Source organism: Bos javanicus, chromosome 7 (assembly GCF_032452875.1).
Source record: "Bos javanicus breed banteng chromosome 7, ARS-OSU_banteng_1.0, whole genome shotgun sequence".
In the NCBI taxonomy this organism is placed as follows: Eukaryota; Metazoa; Chordata; class Mammalia; order Artiodactyla; family Bovidae; genus Bos; species Bos javanicus.
Window position 1 is genome coordinate 47,277,512 of NC_083874.1, and position 23,324 is coordinate 47,300,835.

Here is a 23,324-nt window from a genome sequence, read left to right on the forward strand (position 1 = left end):
GTTAAATTACTTGCCTGTTGAATAATCATTTTCAGACCTTGACCTCTTTTTTGTTGTTGTTTAATGAATTGCCTCTGGGTTTCTCTCTTCTCCCGAGGCACACCTTTCTGAATTATCTTGAAAGGCTGACTGCCTTTCCTTGTGACGTGCCGATTTCTCTCTCTCCTTAAAACACACTGCTTCAGTTCCAGATAATGATCCAAAATGTTGGACAGAAGAATGTTTCATGTCACCCTCAAACTACTCCTCCCCAAAAATATTTTCCCCTATAGGGTTTCTTATTGGTTTCTTAGTTGAAATGAGTCTATTTGAAAGCAGCACAGAGCCAAATGTCACTTTCAGTGTTAATCAATGTCAAAAGCCCAGAGAGTGATAAATAGTAGTTGGTAAACAGGAGTGCAGTTTTGTTTTTCCAGAACCCGGATTCCTCAGCAAATAGATGGGAGCATGGCAAACTGTAGAAACGCCACCATTTTTCTAAATTAATGATTTGTTTCTCCTTGCAGCAGTGCTGCATCAAAATGTCCTTTTGTGTTAAAGAAGCAAGTGACTGATAGCTAAGAAAAGGACAAGCATCAAGAAAATGTGTTCCTACAAGAGCGGCTGCTCTTCATTTATATATATAATTTAGGGATAAGGGTGTTTGGGAAATGCTGGGTAGAAAGATGACTGCTCCAGCAGACTGTCATGGGCGACTGAGACTGTGCTGTCTCAGAGCCTCTGTGCATTTCTGGGTTCAGTGCAGTTCAGGATGGAAGGTACCATTAGAGACTTGGAAGGTACCATTAGAGACTTTCACTTCCCTGGGCTCTTCTACTAACTGGGCCATAAGAAACAGGGAGAAACAGCAGGGGAGCCAAAACAGTTAGTTTGCTTTTTGCCTTCTATATTAGACAGTCTGGAAGGCAGCGCACCTGGTGCCTGCATGTGGGTGGAAGAGACGAAACCAGCCTGGCAGGAAGATGGAGATGACATGGGTGTGGATAGCTGCAGTCACGCCAGGCGCAGCCTCCCACAGAGAGTGAGAGCCATGGGCGCACATCTGGGGAATTATGATGATTATGAAAGGTGGGATAGTCCTGAGCTCAGTGAGCCTTTCAGCCACACTTTTTACCTTTAGTTGGAGAGATGCGACATACTCCCAAGACTTCACAGGTGCCCTTTTAAGTAATTCCATATCCCGGCATACTGAAGTCTGCCAGGTCCACTGGGTGACAGGTGTTCCACCTGTATCACCTTACTCAGTCCTTACAAAATACACGTTAGAAGGACCGTCAGCATTTCCAACTCATGAGTGAGGAAACCGAGACTCAGATAAATTAACAGGCTAAACCCACTTTTCCTTATACTGGACACTCATCTTTCTGATCACTTTCTCACTTTCCTCGAAGATTTTACCTCCTGTCTCACTGTCACTCACCCAACTGCTGCTGTTCTTGGTGGTTTCAGTATCCAAGAAGATGTCCTTCCCATTACCCTGCCCTCATATTTCCATGATAACGTTTTCTTTAGTCATGTTATTCTCAGTGCCAACTCAGCCATTCATTCTCTTAGTTATTCCCAATAACTGAAGCTCCTCCCTGACCCCAACTTTAGGTCTCCTTCTCTCTGACCACCACCTCCTATATGTCCAGCTTTCTCCATCTGGAACCCCAATTCTAGTAATCCTATGATTTCACCAAACCTACAAGCCATGGACCATACCATGTTTTCACTGGTTTTCAGCCCTGTCAGGTCCCTGTCTCCACCCTCGCAGAGCTTCCGTTTTGTGGGTAATCTTTATTATCATCCTTGCACCCATCAGTTCTCTTGCCCTCCTCTTGTTTTGTTCTCATTGCTGGCTTAAAGCCTGACTTTGGTTGAGTCTGACTCTCTGCTGCACTGCCCCCGCCTCTGCTCAGTGATGTGGCTGGAGAGCACACCCCTGCACTGTAAGCTCACCGCCTCCAACCTCAGGTAGTCCTCAGTGCTCCCATCGCAAGCAAGCATTTCAGGCCTCTCCTGCCCTGCTGTCCAGCCTCCTCCCCCTCCTAGTTTCCATTAACTTGGAGAATAGAACTCATCAGGAGAGAAGCTCCACATGCTCACATCGTCCCCATCACTTGCTGTCGTACATCTGTGCTTGTGGACTCTCTTCCCTCTTCTTACTCTGGGTGGACTGCCCCTGCTTCTGTCTAAGGCCAGCTCCTCCTCCTGATATCAGTCCCTTGTACTGCTCTGCATTTCTCTTTCCTGCATTGTTAATCTCTCCCTTTCTCTGTTGGCTTAGTATGCAAATGTGTTGCTGTTTTCTTGTCTTAATAAGAAACTCCTCTTGACTCTACTTCCCTCGCCAATTCCTACTCTAGTTTTCTGTTCCATTTTGTAGAAAAACTCATTAGACTTGTGTACACTCACAGTTGCCCTCCTTACATATTTCTTACCCTGTTCTTCCTACCCTGTTCAGGAAAACTTTCACACTCTATCCATTGCTTCCACTGAGACTGTTCTTGTCAAGGTCACACATGGCTTTCATGTTGCTAAATCCAGTGGTTGGTTCTCAGTCCTCATCTTACAGAACCTGTTAGGTGCTTTGACATAGCTGATCACGTCCTCTTCCTTAATATACATTCTTCACTTGGCTTCCAGCATAACATACTGTTCTGTGGTTTTTCTTCCTGAATGAGTACTTTTTGCATCTTTGTTGGTTAATTCTCATGTCCCTGATGTCTTAGTTTTAGAATGTCCTATAGATGTGCCCAGTCCTTTGAATTCTCCTGTCTTTTTACACTCATTGCCTTAGTGATCCTATCTAAGATCATTAGATACTATCTATATGCTGATGACTTAAATTTTATATCTTTAGCTCAGCCTTCTCTCCTGAACTTGAGTCATATATCCAATTGCCATCTGGTATTTCCACATGAATGCCAAATAGGCATTTCAGAGTCAATAAAACTAAATCTGGACCTAGTCTTCTCTGCCTTACTAATATTTCCTGACCTATCAGTTGTCAAGGACAAAAAAATCTTGAATTTATCCTTGGTTCCTCCCTTCCTCTTTTTTTTTTTTTTTATTCTTCCAATTTTATTTTATTTTTAAACTTTACATAATTGTATTAGTTTTGCCAAATATCAAAATGAATCCGCCACAGGTATACATGTGTTCCCCATCCCGAACCCTCCTCCCTCCCCATACCATCCGTCTGGGCCGTCCCAGTGCACCAGCCCCAAGCATCCAGCATCATGCATTGAACCTGGACTGGCAACTCGTTTCTTACATGATATTTTACATGTTTCATTGCCATTCTCCCACATCTTCCCACCCTCTCCCTCTCCCACAGAGTCCATAAGACTGTTCTATACATCAGTGTCTCTTTTGCTGTCTCGTACACCGGGTTATTGTTACCATCTTTCTAAATTCCATATATATGTGTTAGTATACTGTATTTATGTTTTTCCTTCTGGCTTACTTCACTCTGTATAATAGGCTCCAGTTTCATCCACCTCATTAGAACTGATTCAAATGTATTCTTTTTAATGGCTGAGTAATACTCCATTGTGTATATGTACCACAGCTTTCTTATCCATTCATCTGCTGATGGACATCTAGGTTGCTTCCATGTCTTGGCTATTATAAACAGTGCTGCGATGAACATTGGGGTACACGTGTCTCTTTCCCTTCTGGTTTCCTCAGTGTGTATGCCCAGCAGTGGGGTTGCTGGATCATAAGGCAGTTCTATTTCCAGTTTTTTAAGGAATCTCCACACTGTTCTCCATAGTGGCTGTACTAGTTTGCATTCCCACCAACAGTGTAAGAGGGTTCCCTTTTCTCCACACCCTCTCCAGCATTTATTATTTGTAGACTTTTGGATCGCGGCCATTCTGACTGGTGTGAAATGGTACCTCATAGTGGTTTTGATTTGCATTTCTCTGATAATGAGTGATGTTGAGCATCTTTTCATGTGTTTGTTAGCCATCTGTATGTCTTTTTTGGAGAAATGTCTATTTAGTTCTTTGGCCCATTTTTTGATTGGGTCGTTTATTTTTCTGGAGTTGAGCTGTAGGAGTTGCTTGTATATTTTTGAGATTAGTTGTTTGTCGGTTGCTTCATTTGCTATTATTTTCTCCCATTCTGAAGGCTGTCTTTTCACCTTGCTAATAGTTTCCTTTGATGTGCAGAAGCTTTTAAGGTTAATTAGGTCCCATTTGTTTATTTTTGCTTTTGTTTCCAATATTCTGGGAGGTGGGTCATAGAGGATCCTGCTGTGATGTATGTCGGAGAGTGTTTTGCCTATGTTCTCCTCTAGGAGTTTTATAGTTTCTGGTCTTACGTTTAGATCTTTAATCCATTTTGAGTTTATTTTTGTGTATGGTGTTAGAAAGTGGTCCAGTTTCATTCTTTTACAAGTGGTTGACCAGATTTCCCAGCACCACTTGTTAAAGAGATTGTCTTTAATCCATTGTATATTCTTGCCTCCTTTGTCGAAGATAAGGTGTCCATATGTGCGTGGATTTATCTCTGGGCTTTCTATTTTATTCCATTGATCAATATTTCTGTCTTTGTGCCAGTACCATACTGTCTTGATAACTGTGGCTTTGTAGTAGAGCCTGAAGTCAGGTAAGTTGATTCCTCCAGTTCCATTCTTCTTTCTCAAGATCGCTTTGGCTATTCGAGGTTTTTTGTATTTCCATACAAATTGTGAAATTATTTGTTCTAGCTCTGTGAAGAATACTGTTGGTAGCTTGATAGGGATTGCGTTGAATCTATAAATTGCTTTGGGTAGTATACTCATTTTCACTATATTGATTCTTCCAATCCATGAACATGGTATATTTCTCCATCTATTAGTGTCCTCTTTGATTTCTTTCACCTCCCTTCCTCTTAAACCTGACATACAATTTAGAAGCAGATCCCACCAGCAATACCTTCTAAATATATATTGATCTAAACCATCAGTTTTTGCTTAGACTAACCAAGAGGCTCTTAACTGACCTCCTTAATGTCCTGGTCTTCTATGGTCTATTTTCCATACATCAGTCAGAAAGATATTTAGAAAAGGCAGTCAGTTCATGGCACTGGTCTGCTCAAACCCTCCCATGGCTCTCCATCCCCTCAAAGTAAAAGCAGGCTTATTATACTGTCCTGTAAGGACATATGTTGCCTAGCCTCTCCATTCATTCACTGATTTGCTGTGGTTCTCTGTCTCCCTCAGGCTATTACAGCCACCCGACCCCCCTGCTGTTCTTCAAACACACTTGACATGGACTAGACCTTTGTACTGGCTATTCTCTTCTTGTAATGGTCTCTCCCCAGGTATCTACATGAACAGATTTCTCAACTTCTTCAGGTCTTTGCTCAAATGTCACTTTCTCAGAAGACTTCCTTGAGTAGCTTTTAAAAACATCGTGACTCTTTTCCATTTGCATTCACCTTTCCTTTTTTCTTGTTCTTTGTTTTCTTCACAATACTTATGACTATATGACATCTATACATATTATTTATTATATTTATTGTCCATATATTTCATTGGAATATAAGCTTATTGAGGGCAGGAATCTTTGCTGTTTTGTCCACAGATATATCATTAGTTCAGTTCAGTTCAATTTAGTCGCTCAGTCATGTCCGACTCTTTGCGACTCCATGAATCGCAGCACGCCAGGCCTCCCTGTCCATCACCAACTCCCGGAGTTCACTCAGACTCACGTCCATCGAGTCAGTGATGCCATCCAGCCATCTCATCCTCTGTTGTCCCCTTCTCCTCCTGCCCCCAATCCCTCCCAGCATCAGAGTCTTTTCCAATGAGTCAACTCTTTGCATGAGGTGGCCAAAGTACTGGAGTTTCAGCTTTAGCATCATTCCTTCCAAAGCAATCCCAGGGCTGATCTCCTTCAGAATGGACTGGTTGGATCTCCTTGCAGTCCAAGGGACTCTCAAGAGTCTTCTCCAATACCACACTTCAAAAGCATCAATTCTTTGGCACTCAGCTTTCTTCACAGTCCAATTCTCACATCTATACATGACCACAGGAAAAACCATAGCCTTGACTAGATGGACCTTTGTTGGCAAAGTAATGTCTCTGCTTTTGAATATGCTATCTAGGTTGGACATAACTTACCTTCCAAGGAGTAAGCGTCTTTTAATTTCATGGCTACAGTCACCATCTGCAGTGATTTTGGAGCCCAAAAAAATAAAGTCTGACACTGTTTCCACTGTTTCCCCATCTATTTCCCATGAAGTGATGGGACCAGATGCCATGGTCTTCGTTTTCTGAATGTTGAGCTTTAAGCCAACTTTTTCAGTCTCCACTTTCACTTTCATCAAGAGGCTTTTGAGTTCCTCTTCACTTTCTGCCATAAGGGTGGTGTCATCTGCATATCTGAGGTTATTGATATTTCTCCCGGCAATCTTGATTCTAGCTTGTGTTTCTTCCAGTCCAGCATTTCTCATGATATACTCTGCATATACGTTAAATAAGCAGGGTGACAATATACAGTCTTGACATACTCCTTTTCCTATTTGGAACCAGTTTGTCGTTCCATGTCCAGTTCTAACTGTTGCTTCCTGACCTGCATACAGGTTTCTCAAGAGGCAGGTCAGGTGGTCTGGTATTCCCATCTCTTTCAGAATTTTCCACAGTTTATTGTAATCCACACAGTCAAAGGCTTTGGCATAGTCAATAAAGCAAAAATAGATGTTTAGACCATTTCCTGGAACATAACAGGCACTGAGTAAATGCTTATTGAGTCTGTCGGAGCAGTGTACTTGTCTAAGATGACAGCGATGTAAGTGGTAGAGCCAAGATTCAAGACAGATCAGTCTGATCCCAATCCTGTCCTCTTCCCTCTCACCATATTGCCTCTTGGTGGGCAGCATGTTCCCTTCTGCTTAGCACACTAAAACTAGAGGCTTAATTGGGGCTGACACTCAATTAATTTGGAGAAATAAAGGATGAGCTGGGATATGGATATCTGAATACTCAACAGATTCTGTAGTGTACTAGATGAGTGCACAGGTTTTGAAGTCAGAAAGGCCTGGAGTTTGAATTTCTTTTTCTTTTTTTTTTTTACTACTTGTCAGTTGTGGGAAATACAACAAGCCATATAACTCTTCTGTATCTCAGTTTTTAATCTGTAATACCATACATATCATTTAATGATTGGGGAAAGCAATACCAAAACAATGTAAAATGCTTAGTTAACAGTAAATAACACAAATAACAAAATAAATACAAATTTAGAATAAAAATAAAGCCTGTAAATGGCAATTTTAATGAATTAACACCTTAATTTGACCATCGATTTCAAACTCTTGACCTGTTGCTTTTTTATGGTTTTTAATTACTGGATTGGGAGCAAGACTGGCTTATGGAGTGGTGAACACAAAATGTTCGAGAAATCTTTGATTCTTCTTCTCTCACTCATATATAAGCCATACATTTAAAAGATACTCTGAATTTCTTAACTTCTTTTCATCTCTGGTGATTATACCAACCCTTCCCAGGGATAGTATCACCATCATGGCTTACCAAATGAGGTATCTTTTTTTGTACCCATAAAGCTTTTTCTCATTTTGTACAACTTATATTTGGCTTCTCTAGGAGTAATACAGTGAACGAACTAAGTGACCCTTGGTGTCAGAGTCAGATGGAAATTCTCTCTAGTCTTGTCAATGTTCATGATATCCAAAAGCCAGCAGTGTAGGTTATATCAGTGTAGACATTGCCATCTGTTTCAGTGAAATGCTGTATGCACATCTTCATTACTTAATCTCCTGCTAGGGCATACTCAGGTCTATTCTTAAAGAAAGAAACAAGAGACAGCCATTCCTAGCTCGTGGATGGGCATTAGCACAACAGTCAGTTTGTCCAGGTTCAATGTTTTGAAGCTGCTACAAGTGCAGTGTTTCTTGGGACCATGAGCTGTAGCTGTGCTGGGCATGGGACGAGAGGCCCTGGAGTCCTGCCTTTTCCAGAATGTCATATAAGTGGAGTCATACAGTATGTAATCTTTAGAGACTGGCTACTTTCACTCAGTGTAATTCCTTTGAGATTCATCCATAGTGTTATGTGTATTAATAGTTCATTTCTTTTTACTTCAGATCTACTGCATGCATGTATCAGTTTGTTTATCTGTTCACTCATTGAAGGAGTTGGTTGTTCACATTTTTGGCAGTTATGAATGAAGCTTCTATAAATATTAATGTAGAGGTTCTTATATGAAGATAAAATTTTAGTTCTTCAGGGTAAATATATAGGTGTGGAATTGCTGAGTATATGATAACTATACATTTAACTTCATTGTTGTTATTGTTCAGTCGCTAAGTAGTGCCCTACTCTTTGTGACCCCCATGGACACACCACACTCCTTTGTCCACCATCCCCTGGAGTTTGCTGAAATTCATGTCCATTGAGTTGATGATGTTATCTAACCATCTCTCCTCTGCCGCCACCTTCTCCTTTTGCCTATCTTTCCCATCATCAGGGTCTTTTCCAATGAGTCAGCTCTTTGCATCAGGTGGCCAAAGTATTTTAGCTTCAACTTCAGCAACAGTCCTTCCAGTGAATATTCAGGGTTGATTTCCTTTAGGATTGACTGGTTTGATCTCCTTGCTGTCCAAGGGACTCTCAAGAGTCTTCTCTAATACCACAGTTCAAAAGCATCAATTCTTTGGGGCTCAGCCTTCTTTATTGTCCAACTCTCACATCCATACACGTCTACTGGAAAAGTCATAGCTTTGACTACATGGACCTTTGTTGGCAAAGTGATGTCTTTGCTTTTTAATATGCTTTTTAATTTGCTTTTTAATATGCTTTTTAATATGTTTAGGTTAGTCATAGCTTTCCTTCTAGGAGCAAATGTCTTTTAATGTCATGGCTGCAGTTAGTGTTCACAGTGATTTTGGAGCCCAAGAAAATAAAATCTGTCACTGTTTCCATTTTTTCCCCTTCTATTTGCCATGAAGTGATGGGACCAGATGCCATGATCTTAGTTTTTTGGATGTTGAGTTTAAAAGGCAGCTTTTTCACTCTCCTCTCTCATCCTCATCAAGAGGCTCTTTAGTTCCTCTTCACTTTCTGCCATTAGAGTGGCATCATCTGCATATATGAGGTTGTTGGTATTTCTCCTGGCAACCCTGATTCCAGCTTGTGATCCACCCCACCCTGCATTTCACATGATGTACTCTGCATATAAGTTAAACAAGCAGGGTGACAGTATACAGCCTTGTCATACTCCTTTCCCAATTTTGAGCCAGTTCATTGTTCCATGTCCAGTTGTTCCTGTTGTTTCTTGACCCGCATATAGGTTTCTCTTGACCCGCATATAGGTTTCTCAGGAGACAGGAAAGGTGGTCTGATATTCCCATCTCTTTCATAGTTTTTCAGTTTGTTGTGATCCACATGGTCAAAGACTTGAGCATAGTCAATGACACAGAAGTAGATATTTTTTCTGGAATTCCTTTGCTTTCTCTATGATCCAATGAATGTTGGCAGTTTAATCTCCAGTTCCTTTGCTTTTTCCCAACCTGAACCTTCTACATCTGGAGGTTTTATATTTAGGTCTAGGAGCCATTTTGTATTAACTTTTACATAAGGTATAAAGCATAGCTCAAGGTTCCTTTTATTGGATCTTCATTTGTTCCAGCCTCATTTGTTGAAATATTATTCTTACTCCATGATATTGATTTGTATAGCTGTCAAAAATTGTTAACCAAATTTGTTTGGGTTTAGTTCTGTGCTTTATTTTCTGTTTCTTTGATCTCTTTATCTGTTTTTCACTAATACCAACTATCTTTGTTTCTGTAGCTTTATATTAAGTCTTAAGATGAGGTACTTTGAATCCTCTAACTTTGCCATTCTTTTTCATATTTGTTTTTGAATAAGCTTGCTCATGTCTTTAAGAAATTCAGCTATGAATTTTATTGGAATTATGTTAAATCTATAGATAGTTTGGGGAGAACTGACATCCTAATTGTGTTGAATCTTCCAAACCATGAACATGGTATATCTCTCCATTATTTAGGTCTTCTTTGATTTCTTGCATTAGTGTTTTATAACTTACAGCCTGTAGAGTCCACATATGTTTTGTAAGACTTATGTATAAGTATTTCAATTTTTTAGCTATTGGAAATATTTTAAAAATGATGTCTACTCACTCATTATTGTATATAGAAATATGATTCATTTTTATGTGTTAACCTTATATCCTATGACCTGGCTGAAGTCACTTACTCATGCTTTGTATAGCCTTTGGAATTATCTACATAGACAAGGATGTTGTTTGCAAATATGGATTATTTACTCTTGAACCCGTAGCTTAGATGTATTTATTAATATGACAAATAAGATGGTCAGTTAGATGCTCTTAAACTGGTTTGAAGATTTACAAGTTTTCTTTCTAGGAACAAAATTTTGCCAGCAAGTTTTTTTCAGCTTTCAACCCAAAATTACTGGTTCAGAGTGTTTTATTTGGTCAGTGTACTGAACAGTTTTTAGAGAATTTATCTGCCATTATTTTTTGTGTTCTGCTCAACAGAGATATTAATAGAGATTCTTTGATTTTTTTTTATCGACCCAGAATTTTTTTCTATTCCCTTTGGCCCAAACTCACTTATTATTGAGATGAATCTCTGGCTTTAACATAGAGAAGGACAAACCAAAATGATGTAATATGGTATTCTGATACCTTGAATTTTGGGTGCTGAAGCTATTGTTTTGACAACACAAATTTTAGGAAATTATTATTTTGTTTGACTTTGGTTAAAAACACCAACTCTCAAACTTTTTCAGAGTTATGGAAAAACTTAAATCAGGGGACAGAGAGAAGCTCATTATTCTGATAGGTCAAAAGTTAAATGAATCTCTCAGATTGATGCTGTGGAGACATGCACACCATACGGGATAATCAACACTCATTCCCCCATGGAGACCTTAGAAATTAGATTAAAAAAGAGTGTGGGTCTTGAATCCATGGCCCTCTCTCTTCCTGTCAGAGACCCAGTTATGAGGAAGGAGTGTTTATTGAGAGCTCCAACTGGAATGCAAATGGAGATAAATCAACATGTTCATGCTGTAAACCTGGGAGGTTTTCTTCTTTTGATATTTAGGCTGAGTTTTTAAGATATAATTACAGTAAAAGGTTCCTAAACATTTTAGTATTTCATTAAATGATCACCTTATAAAATTGGTAGTATTATTTTCCCCACATATAATAAGAGGAGGATAGAGAGTTGATCATTGGATATAGCAACTTGGAGGCCATTGGTCTCCTTGATGGGAGCAGTTTTGAGTGAAGGGTATAATAGGTGAGGATCAAGGAAGGGAAAGAGAGAGATTTGAAGACTTCTATCTATATTACTGGGGCTTCCCTGGTAGCTCAGCTAGTAAAGAATCCACCTGCAGTGCAGGAGACCCCGGTTTGATTCCTGGGTCAGGAAGATCCCATGGAGAAGGGATAGGCTACCCACTCCAGTATTCTTGGGCTTCCCTGGTGGCTCAGATAGTAAAGTATCTGCCTGCAGTGTGGGAGACCTGGGTTTGATCCCTGGGTTGGGAAGATCCCCTGGAGGAAGGCATGGCAACCCACACCAGCATTCTTGCCTGGAGAATCCCCAGGGACAGAGGAGCCAGGAGGGCTACAGTTCATGCGATGGCAAAGAGTTGGCTGTGACTGAGCGACTAAGCACACCCACACACACACCCACCCACACACACACACACACACCTATATTATCATAGACAGCCCTTTTGAGGAGTTTTGTTACACAGGAGGGCACAGAAAGTAGCTGGTGTGAGAAGTAGCTGGAGTGAGAAGTGGGGTAAAAACAGAAGCTTCCTCTTTCCTCTCACTGTTCTTCCCTTCCTGTCTGCTTGAAATCCTCCTTTCCTCCCTTCTTTCCCTCCTTGTCTTTATGGGAGAAACCACAATATTTTGTAGGTTGATGGGAATTTTCCAGTAGATAATTATGTTGATCATTACATATGATACCAGTATGCTGCTGCTGCTAAGTCGCTTCAGTCATGTCCGACTCTGTGCAACCTCATAGACAGCAGCCCACCAAGCTCCCCCGTCCCTGGGATTCTCCAGGCAAGAACACTGGAGTGGGTTGCCATTTCCTTCTCCAATGTATGAAAGTGAAAAGTGAAAGTGAAGTAGCTCAGTCATGTCAGACTCTTAGCGACCCCATGGACTGCAGTCCACCAGGCTCCTCCATCCATGGGATTTTCCAGGCAAGAGTACTGGAGTGGGTTGCCGTTGCCTTCTCCGTGATATCAGTATATCATTATATGAATCCTATAATTCAACAGCATATATGACAGAAGATTGGGTGTAGCATATAAATAGAGGAATGAACTTGAATCACATACGTCTTATCTGTAGTGGGAGGGAATGTCAGATATGTGGGTGAGGATACTAGTAGATGGATGCATTGGTGTTGGGCTCTGTAGACATTTTCTTTGTATTGTTTCAAAATTTTTTTTCTAGTGAGATAGGAAGAAAAATTACCAACTGAGAGTAAGAATTGGGGAGAAGGTGCTGGAAGCTTGAGGGGAGGAGGTCTGAAATAGACTTTAGGTCAATTAAAGAGTGAATAGATTAGGGAGACAGGATATTATTGCTAAAGAACAGTAAAAGCCCATTTGACAGTCATGTTTAGAAATTGAAAATGAGACCAGCTAGGGCTGCGCAGGCACAGGAGGGCCTAGAGGAGCTATCCCACGTTGAAACTCAAGAAGAGTGGCGGTGGGGAGATACCCCTCGTCCAAGGTAAGGAGCAGCGGCTGTGCTTTGCTGGAGCAGCCGTGAAGAGATATCTCACGCCCAAGGTAAGAGAAATGCAAGTAAGATGATAGGTGTTGCAAGAGGGCATCAGAGGGCAAACACACTGAAACCATACTCACAGAAAAGTAGTCAATCTAATCACACTAGGACCACAGCCTTGTCTAACTCAATGAAACTAAGCCATGCCCGTGGGGCAACCCAAGATGGGCGGGTCATGGTGGAGGTATCTGACAGAATGTGGTCCACTGGAGAAGGGAATGGCAAACCACTTCAGTATTCTTGCCTTGAGAACCCCATGAACTGTATGAAAAGGCAAAATGATAGGATACTGAAAGAGGAACTCCCCAGGTCAGTAACTGCCCAATATGCTACTGGAGATCAGTGGAGAAATAACTCCAGAAAGAATGAAGGGATGGAGCCAAAGCAAAAACAATACCCAGCAGTCGATGTGACTGGTGATAGAAGCAAGGTCCGATGCTATAAAGAGCAATATTGCATAGGAACCTGGAATGTCAGGCCCATGAATCAAGGCAAATTGGAAGTGGTCAAACAAGAGATGGCAAGAGTGAATGTCGACATTCTAGGAATCAGTGAACTAAAATGGACTGGAATGGGTGAATTTAACTCAGATGACCATTATATCTACTACTGCGGGCAGGAATCCCTCAGAAGAAATGGAGTAGCCATCATGGTCAACAAAAGAGTCCGAATGCAGTACTTGGATGCAATCTCAAAAACGACAGAATGATCTCTGTTCAAAGGCAAACCATTCAATATCATAGTAATCCAGGTTTATGCCCCAACCAGTAACGCTGAAGAAGCTGAAGTTGAATGGTTCTATGAAGACCTACAAGACCTTTTAGAGCTAACACCCAAAAAAGATGTCCTTTTCATTATAGGGGACTGGAATACAAAAGTAGGAAGTCAAGAAACACCTGGAGTAACAGGCAAATTTGGCCTTGGAATACGGAATGAAGCAGGGCAAAGACTATAATAGAGTTTTGCCAAGAAAATGCACTGGTCATAGCAAACACCCTCTTCCAACAACACAGGAGAAGATTCTACACATGGACATCACCAGATGGTCAACACTGAAATCAGATTGATTATATTCTTTGCAGCCAAAGATGGAGAAGCTCTATACAGTCAACAAAAACAAGACCAGGAGCTGACTGTGGCTCAGACCATGAACTCCTTATTGCCAAATTCAGACTGAAATTGAAGAAAGTAGGGAAAACCACTAGACCATTCAGGTATGACCTAAATCAAATCCCTTATGATTATACAGTAGAAGTGAGAAATAGATTTAAGGGCCTAGATCTGATAGACTGCCTGATGAACTATGGAATGAGGTTCGTGACATTGTACAGGAGACAGGGATCAAGATCATCCCCGTGGAAAAGAAATGCAAAAAAGCAAAATGGCTGTCTGGGGAGGCCTTACAAATAGCTATGAAAAGAAGAGAAGCGAAAAGGAGAAAAGGAAAGATATAAGCATCTGAATGCAGAGTTCCAAAGAATAGCAAGAAGAGATAAGAAAGCCTTCCCCAGTGATCAATGCAAAGAAATAGAGGAAAACAACAGAATGGGAAAGACTAGAGATCTCTTCAAGAAAATTAGAGATACCAAGGGAAAATTTCATGCAAAGATGGGCTCAATAAAGTACAGAAACGGTATGGAACTAACAGAAGCAGAAGATATTAAGAAGAGGTGGCAAGAATACACAGAAGAACTGTACAAAAAGATCTTCACGACCCAGATAATCATGATGGTGTGATCACTGACCTAGAGCCAGACATCCTGGAATGTGAAGTCAAGTGGGCCTTAGAAAGCATCACTACGAACAAAGCTAGTGGAGGTGATGGAATTCCAGTTGAGATATTCCAAATCCTGAAAGATGATGCTGTGAAAGTGCTGCACTCAATATGCCAGCAAATTTGGAAAACTCAGCAGTGGCCACAGGACTGGAAAAGGTCAGTTTTCATTCCAACCCCAAAGAAAGGCAATGCCAAAGAATGCTCAAACTACCGCACAATTGCACTCATCTCACACACTAGTAAAGTAATGCTCAAAGTTCTCCAAGCCAGGCTTCAGCAATATGTGAACCGTGAACTTCTTGTTGTTCAGGCTGGTTTTAGAAAAGGCAGAGGAACCAGAGACCAAATTGCCAACATCTGCTGGATCATCGAAAAAGCAAGAGAGTTCCAGAAAAACATCTATTTCTGCTTTATTGACTATGCCAAAGCCTTTGACTGTGTGAATCACAATAAACTGTGGAAAATTCTGAAAGAGATGGGAATACCAGACCACCTGACCTGCCTCTTGAGAAATCTGTATGCAGGTCAGAAAGCAACAGTTAGAACTGGACATGGAACAACAGACTGGTTCCAAATCGGAAAAGGAGTACATCAAGGCTGTATATTGTCACCCTGCTTATTTAACTTCTATGCAGAGTACATCATGAGAAGTGCTGGGCTGGAAGAAGCACAAGCTGGAATCAAGATTGCCAGGAGAAATATCAATGACCTCAGATATGCAGATGACACCACCCTTATGGCAGAAAGTGAAGAGGAACTAAAAAGCCTCTTGATGAAAGCAAAAGAGGAGAGTGAAAAAGTTGGCTTAAAGCTCAACATTCAGAAAACTAAGATCATGGCATCTGGTCCCATCACTTCATGGGAAATAGATGGGGAAACAGTGGAAACAGTGTCAGACTTTATTTTCTTGGGCTCCAAAATCACTGCGGATGGTGACTGCAGCCATGAAATTCAAAGACGCTTACTCCTTGGAAGGAAAGTTATGTCCAACCTAGATAGCACATTGAAAAGCAGAGACATTACATTGCCAACAAAGGTCTGTCTAGTCAAGGCTATGGTTTTTCCAGTGGTCATGTATGGATGTGAGAGTTGGATTGTGAAGAAAGCTGAGCGCCGAAGAATTGATGCTTTTGAAGTGTGGTATTGGAGAAGACTCTTGAGAGTCCCTTGGACTGCAAGGAGATCCAACCAGTCCATTCTGAAGATCAGCCCTGGGATTTCTTTGGAAGGAATGATGCTAAAGCTGAAACTCCAGTTCTTTGACCACCTCATGCGAAGAGTTGACTCATTGGAGAAGACTCTGATGCTGGGAGGGATTAGGGGCAGGAGAAGAAGGGGACAACAGAGGATGAGATGGCTGGATGGCATCTCTGACTCGATGGACGTGAGTCTGAGTGAACTCCGGGTGTTGGTGATGGACAGGGAGGCCTGGCGTGCTGCGATTCATGGGGTTGCAAAGAGTCAGACACGACTTAGCTACTGAACTGAACTGAGGGACTTCCCTGTTGGCTCAGTGGTAAAAGAATCCACCTGCCAGTTCAATCCTTGGTCTGAGAAGATCCCACATTCCACAGAGCAAGTTAGCCCATGTGCCACAACTATTGAAACTATGCTCCAGAGCCTGGAAACTACAGCTAATGAGTCCATGTGCTGCAAATACTGAAGCCTGCATGTTCTAGAGCCCGTGCTCCACAAGGGAAGCTATTTCAATGAGAAGCCCGTGTACCATAACTAGAGAGTAGCCCTGGCTTGCCGTGCTAGAGGGAAAAAACCCCACACAGCAATGAAGACCCAGCACAGCCAGAAAAAAATAAATAAAATTATTTTAAGATGAGACCAGCTAGTATGGTTGACTCTCTGTAACCACATTCACCTCCCTGGCTGCCAGCATGAGTAGGTGGACAATTAGATTTTACCAGGATTGTATTTTTTGCCAAAAACTACAAGAGGTTAGGGGAGATTATGATAGTCCATGAATTGTGGCTAGCATGAAGGGAGGCAGGACTTCCATTTTAAACATGAAGTTGATGATTTCTTACAAAATGAAATGTACTTTTACCATGATGCAACAATCACGATCCTTGGTATTTGCCCAAAGGAGTCAAAAGCTATGTCTACACAGAAACTTGCATATGAGTATTTATTTATAAATGTCCAAACTTAGAAGCAACCAAGATGTCATTCAGTAGGTGAATGGATAAGTAAACTTTTGTACATCCAGACAGTGGAATAATATTCAATCCCTGAAAGAAATGGGCTATCAAGCCATGAAAAGACATGGGGGAGCCGTAAATGCATGTAACTAAGTGAAAGAAGCCAATCTGAAAAGGCCACAAAATGCTGTGTGATTCCAACTATGTGACATTCTGGAAAAGGTAAAACTGTGGAGATAGTGAAAGTCGCTCAGTCGTGTCCGACTCTTTGCAACCCCATGGACTATACAGTCCATGGAATTCCCCAGGCCAGAATACTGGAGCGGGTAGCCCCCCTTCTCCAGGAGATCTTTCCAACCCAGGGATTAAACCCAGGTCTCCCGCATTGCAGGCAGATTCTTTACCAGTTGAGCCACAAAAAAAAAAAAAAAAAATCATAGTTACCAGGGGTTGGGGAGTGGGAAGGATGAATAGTAGAGCAGGGGATTTTTAGGGCCATGAAACTACTCTGCATGATACCACAATGGTGGATCTCTGTCATTATACATTCGTCCAAATTCACAAAATTTATGAAGATGGGAGTGAGCCTTGATTTGAAGTATGGACTTGGCTGATAATGATGTGTCAGTGGAGGTTCATCAGTTGTAACAAGTGCTCCATTCTGATGGGGGAGGCTGTGCATGTGTGGGGGCAGGCGGGTATATGGTAACACTCTGTACCTCCTGTTCAGTATTGCTGTAAACCTAAAACTGCTCTAAAAATAAAGCCTATTTAAAAACAAAAACAGTGTTTAGGTTAGTGAGTTGGAAGTCTTGGGGGTAGGCAGAAGATCGACAGAGCTGGGACATTTGAGGGAGATATAAAAATTTGAGCTAGTAGTCAGAGATTGTGATGTGTGATGCTTAGATTATGGAGAGTTTGCATTTATTGATCATGAGACTTGTAGGCTCAGTAGGCTAATGATGACTAAGGTAAGACTACTGGAGGAGACAGCTCATAAAACTCAGTCAAGGTGTTAAAATGATGGTCTGCATGTAAAGTGTCAAGAATTTAAGCAGCAGGAACTAACACCATGGAGAGATGGCAGGGAGTGCCCCATTGTTGCAGAGTCAAATGGTGTGGAATAATGGGTGATGTAATGTGATGCAAGGTGGCTCAGAGCTCGGTGTTCTTAGGGAGGAGAGAAGGAGAAGGTCTGGGGGTGGTAAGGAACAGTAAGAGAGAGATGCACACCCTCCCTCAATTCTCTCAGCCCAGTGGTGTGAGGACTGTGGGAGCAGAGCCAGCCCCACTTGAGAGGACAGCAGGGGAAGTGTGTCTTAAGGGAGCCAGGCTTAAGAAAGAGCAAGAAGGTGAGGCGTCTCTAAGAGGAGGGGGCAGCGACACAGGGGATTTTGCTGAGGACAGACTATGACTTTGGCAGGGTGAAGTGTTCTTGCCTGGAGAATCCCAGGGACGGGGAGCCTGGTGGGCTGCCTGTCTATGGGGTCGCACAGAATCGGACACGACTGAAGCGACTTAGCAGCAGCAGCAGCAGCAGCAGCAGTGGGAGGGTATCTGGAGATGAAGAAGCCGGGTGCAAGGACAGAATGGGGCTTGCGAGTCTTGTGGAGAATCAAGTTCAGGTTCTGAGGGGTGACCTGGGAGGCAGTGATGACATAAGGGGAATTAAAACACCTACTGAAATTACATTGTGAGGATTTAGTGAGGTAAGGCAGGTGGAGCACGAGGCACGGTGCTGGGCACGTAGGTCTGGATCGGTACCTTTTTTGCTAAGAAAGGGCTTCAGAGCCTCATCCTGCCCTCCAGCACAGCCTTCTGCACATTCTGCACTCAGCTGATGGATGAGAAAACGGAATGTTAAGATTTAACACACACGGCTGAGTCTTTATTAATTATAACTGTAGTCCCTGAAATAATTAATGGATGTGAAATGCAGGGCAAGAGCCTGAGCCTAGTGCTCATTATTGCAGATGAAAATTGAAAAGTTTCAATCCATGTTTTAGCTTCCACGCATACCACTTAATCGTTTCATTAACCGTCACCATGTAAATAAGCTCGTGCTCTGGCAGGTCATATTAATAAAAGGCAAATATCCTCCAGCATTTAATTTCCATTTAGGAACTCAGGTCCAAGCAAGGTGGTACATGAGTCTGTCAAGTCCAGTATGTGAGCCAGAGAGCCAGCATTTGTTGCCTTGGCTTTCCCAGGGGATGTAGACAGCCCCGAGTTCCTCAGAATTCAGGGTTCAGGGTTGGGTGGGTCAGGCTGGCTGCCTGCTCCAGTGAGCCTCTCAAAGGTGTGACTCTCAGACTGTGCCACTGGTCACTCGCTGCCTACTTGATTTTATCATCTGCTCTCCGCAGGAGGCCTTCTTTTATTCATCCTAGACTTACTCCCTGCATTTCCTAACGGGTTATCTGTGTCCTAGGTGTTTAAGAATTTGGGAAAGATGACCGTTTATGAACCACTGGTGATCTTAGAATTTCTTAGGACAGGCCTGATGAGCCTTTTTGCATGAAAGAGATGACTGGGTAGTTAGTACTTCATTGGCTCTAGAATCGGAGTATCTGAGGTCAGATCCCAGCTCTGCTGCATGCAGTCAATGGGATGTTGAGTGTTTAACTTAATCTTTCTCTGTGTTCTAGCTTAATCTGTATAGCGGGAATGATACGGTTTTTTGTTGTTGTTGTTGTTTGTTTTTTACCTTATGGGTAAGGAGAAAACCAAATAAGGTAATCCATGTAAGTTGCTTAATACGATATGTGACAAGTATAAATGGCAACCCACTCCAGTTTTCCTGCCTGGAAAATCCCAGGACAAAGGATCCTGGTGGACCACAGTGCAGGGGGTCACAGAGTTGGACAGGACTGAGCAACTGAACACATAAGATAATCCATCTAAGTTGCTTAACACAGCGTGTGACGAGTATTAGCCACATGACACGCGTGGCTTGTGGCTTAGCAGAGAGTGTAAACATGGACAGTTTGCCTCTTTTGGGGTGTTGGTCTTCAAGCCCCTTTCTAACAAAGCAGAGGCACCCATCAATGGCTTCACTCTTGCAGCTTCATCTTGTGTCAGGCCTCAGGTGGAAGGCGCAGGAGCAGGACAGAAGCTAGGCCGGGTTTGGACCAGAGTCCTCGATGATTCACGGAGGAGGTGTAGGCCCTGGGTGCTGAACTGTATCTGCAGATGACTGCACCACTTTCCTTAGCCAGGCTGTGTTGACAATGCCTTTGTTGATACTTTGGTTTCCATCCTGATTTTGGGTTTACTTAATTGGCAGGTACTGACATCATAAGGGGCTCCTTAAGCCATCACCATATGACATTGTGAAATCCCAGAAGGAAAGGATTGCTCTGCTTGTTGATTTTATAACAAGTCCCCTCTGATAATAAGGCAACCCTCTGATTCAGAGTATGTCTTTCAAGGAAACACATGAGCAACTCGAATTGTTGTTGTTATTCAGTCACTCAGTCATGTCTGACTCTTTGTGACCCCATGGACTGCAGCATTCTAGGCTTCCGTGTCCTTCACTATCTCCCAGAGTTTGCTCAAACTCACATCCACTGAGTCAGTGGTGCCATCCAGCAGTTCTATTCTCTGTCGTCCCCTTCTCCTGCTGCACTCAATCTTTTTCCCAGCAACAGGGTCTTTTCCAGGGAGTCAGCTCTTCACATCAGGTGGCCAAAGTATTGGAGCCTCAGCTTCAGCCTCAGTCCTTCCAATGAATATTCAGGGTTGATGTCCTTTAGGATTGACTGGTTTGATCTCCTTGCTGTCCAAGGGACTCTCAAGAATCTTCCCCAACACCACTATTTGAAAGCATCAATTCTTTGGGGCTCAGCCTTCTTTATGGTCCAACTCTCACCTCCATACAGCAACTCGAGTATTTTATTCTAATTCAGCAGGTATATTTGAGCACTCACTATGTGCCAGGCATTAGGGATGGAAACTGAAATAAAATACAGTCTGAAGAACTCAGGGTCTTGCTAGACAGCATGACAAGTGACCAGGTAAGGACCTGGTCTTGGGTCTTGGGATATGCTGCCCAGCTACAGATGTGGGGAACTTCCAAGAGGAGGTGGGATATGAGCCCTGAGGATGAGTAGAAGCTAGGAGGGATAAGGACATTCCAGAAAGGAGATGGCAAGGTAAAGGCCCAGAAGGCAGAGAGCATTCACCAGCAGGAGGATTGTGGTGGCTGTCAGCTACTTCAACCACAGATGGGTACGTGCATAAGTTATGCACATTTCCAATGTTTTATGTAACTTATTATTGAATAGACACGAATGCACTCATGTATCCAGAGAGGAGTTCATGTACACTCTCTGTGCATCCTTGTTCAGATTGAAGGTGCTGCTTGGTTTTGTCTCGCTGAGCTCCCAGAAGAGCTTTTCCTAGGAGGGCAGATGTGCCTGTGTGAGCCTTGCCCCATCTCCACACCTCACAGCTCCAAGCCTCCCTGGAGGTCCCAGGCCCCTCTTCCCTGTCTCTGTCTCCCTCTCCTTTCCCTTTCTCTTGCTCTCACACATTACTCTGTCAACCACAGATCAGGGCTGCACAGTGGAATGATTGCTCAAAGCTGTGACTCAGGTGATCAGTCAGGAGGTGTGAGTTGAAAGAGTAAGAGGGACCCTCAGGAAGCCCTGTGTTTCATTCACATAGAAGCAGCCCCTCCTTTCCCCTGCCTCCCTGCCCAGCCCCCGCGTGAGGCCTGCCTATGTATGATTATTTGGTCTTCGTGTCCACTGGAACGGGACAGTGTTAAAGAAGGCAACTATTACAGTTTCTACCACTACGATTTATTTTTTACTGAATGCTTACTATGTGCCAGGCCCTGAGCTGAATGCTTTACATATTTAGCTCATTGAATTCTCATGACAAACCAAGGAAGTAGGTACAGTTATCATTCCTCTTTACAGAAAGGGGAACCGAGGCCCAGAGACTTCACTGGCAGCTGTGATTTGAATCTGAGTATGAAGAAAGGAGTGAAAGTGTTAGTCGCTCAGTCACGTGTGACTCTCTGTGACCGTGGACTGTAGCCCACTAGGCTCCTCTATCCATGGAATTCTCCAGGTAAGAATACTGGAGTGGGGGTATGGCTGACTCCAAATTCCATAATACCAACACTGAGAAGTACTCATCTGACAAAAATACCAACTGCCCTGGCATGTGCTCTGAAACCATGAGCACCACCCTGAAGGGGCAGGTTCAGGGTCTTTCCTGGTGAAGATGGAGAGAGAGAGGAGGATATGTTGGTAAGAGGCAAAGGGCAGTACCCTGTGCATCCCAGGGCCAGGCTGGGAGTAAGACAGCTGAGCTCAGGCAGCTGAGGGTACCCCATGCTCTTAAGTTACCAGCAGGTGCGTTGGCATCAGAATGTTCAGGGAAGTCATCATCAGTGAGGAAGGAAGTGTGCTCATCTCAAGGAGCCAGGGAAGGAGGGAGGAAATACCAGCTGAGCAAGGAACTCCTCCTGCACAGTGTTCACCTCATAATAACTGTCTTTCCAGTTGCTTGAACCAAAAGCTTCATTCATCCTTCCCTTTTTCTTGATATCCATCAATAAATTCTCTAAGCTCTATCTTTCAAAGATATCTAGAATTCTGTGTTTCTCTTCCACCTTGACCATTTATCTTTCTGGTCCAAGGCCACCTTCATCTCTCCCCTGGGTAATTAGACCCACCTCTCACTTGGTTCTCAGGCTTCTTCTCTTGCCCCTTACAATTCATCACATCCCAACAGCCAGCGTGATCCTCTTCAAGTACACATCAGATCTGCCAACTCCACTTCCTGAAAACCTTCCAATGACACCCCATCTCACCAGAAAAAAAGTCTGTTAGGGCTCTGACCACCTGTTGCCTGCAGTTCCTCTGGCCTAACCTCTTCCTGTTCTCCTCACCCACTCTGCCCCAGTGACTGGCCTCCATCCTCAAAACACCAGATGCTCTCCTTCTTCTGCTTTGCACTCTTCTCTCTCTTTGTACTGGTGACCCTCTATCTGGAGACCTCCTCTCTCATGTATCTACATAGCTAGCTCCCTCGTTAACTCTCACATCCATTCATGATTACTGGAAAAACCATAGTTTTGACTAGTTGGACCTTTGTTGGCAAAGTAATGTCTCTGCTTTTTAACATGCTGCCTAGGTAGGTCATAGCTTTTCTTCTAAAGAGCAAGTGTCATTTACTTTCACGGCTTCAGTCCCAATATGCAGTGATTTTGGAGCCCCAAAATAAAGTCAGCCACTGTTTCCACTGTTTCCCCACCTTTTTGCCATGAAGTGATGGGACCGGATGCCATGATCTTAAGTTTTCTGAATGTTGAGTTTTAAGCCAGCTTTTTCACTCTCCTCTTTCACTTTCATCAAGAGGCTCTTTAGTTCTTCTTCGCTTTCTGCCATAAGGGTGGTGTCATCTGCATATCTGAGTTATTGATATTTCTCCCAGCAATCTTGATTCCAGCTTGTGCCTCATCCAGCCCAGCATTTCTCATGATGCACTCTGCATATAAGTTAAATAAGCAGGGTGACAAAATACAGCCTTGATGTACTCCTTTTCCTATTTGGAACCAGTCTGTTGTTCCATGTCCAG

General features: G+C 42.8%; 1 protein-coding gene across 1 annotated transcript in view; it reads right to left on the reverse strand.

Annotated features, from left to right (window-relative positions):
• Window positions 1-23,324, reverse strand: part of TRPC7 (transient receptor potential cation channel subfamily C member 7) — a 145,521-nt gene that overhangs the window by 102,823 nt on the left and 19,374 nt on the right. The gene's annotated exons all lie outside the window — the stretch shown is intronic.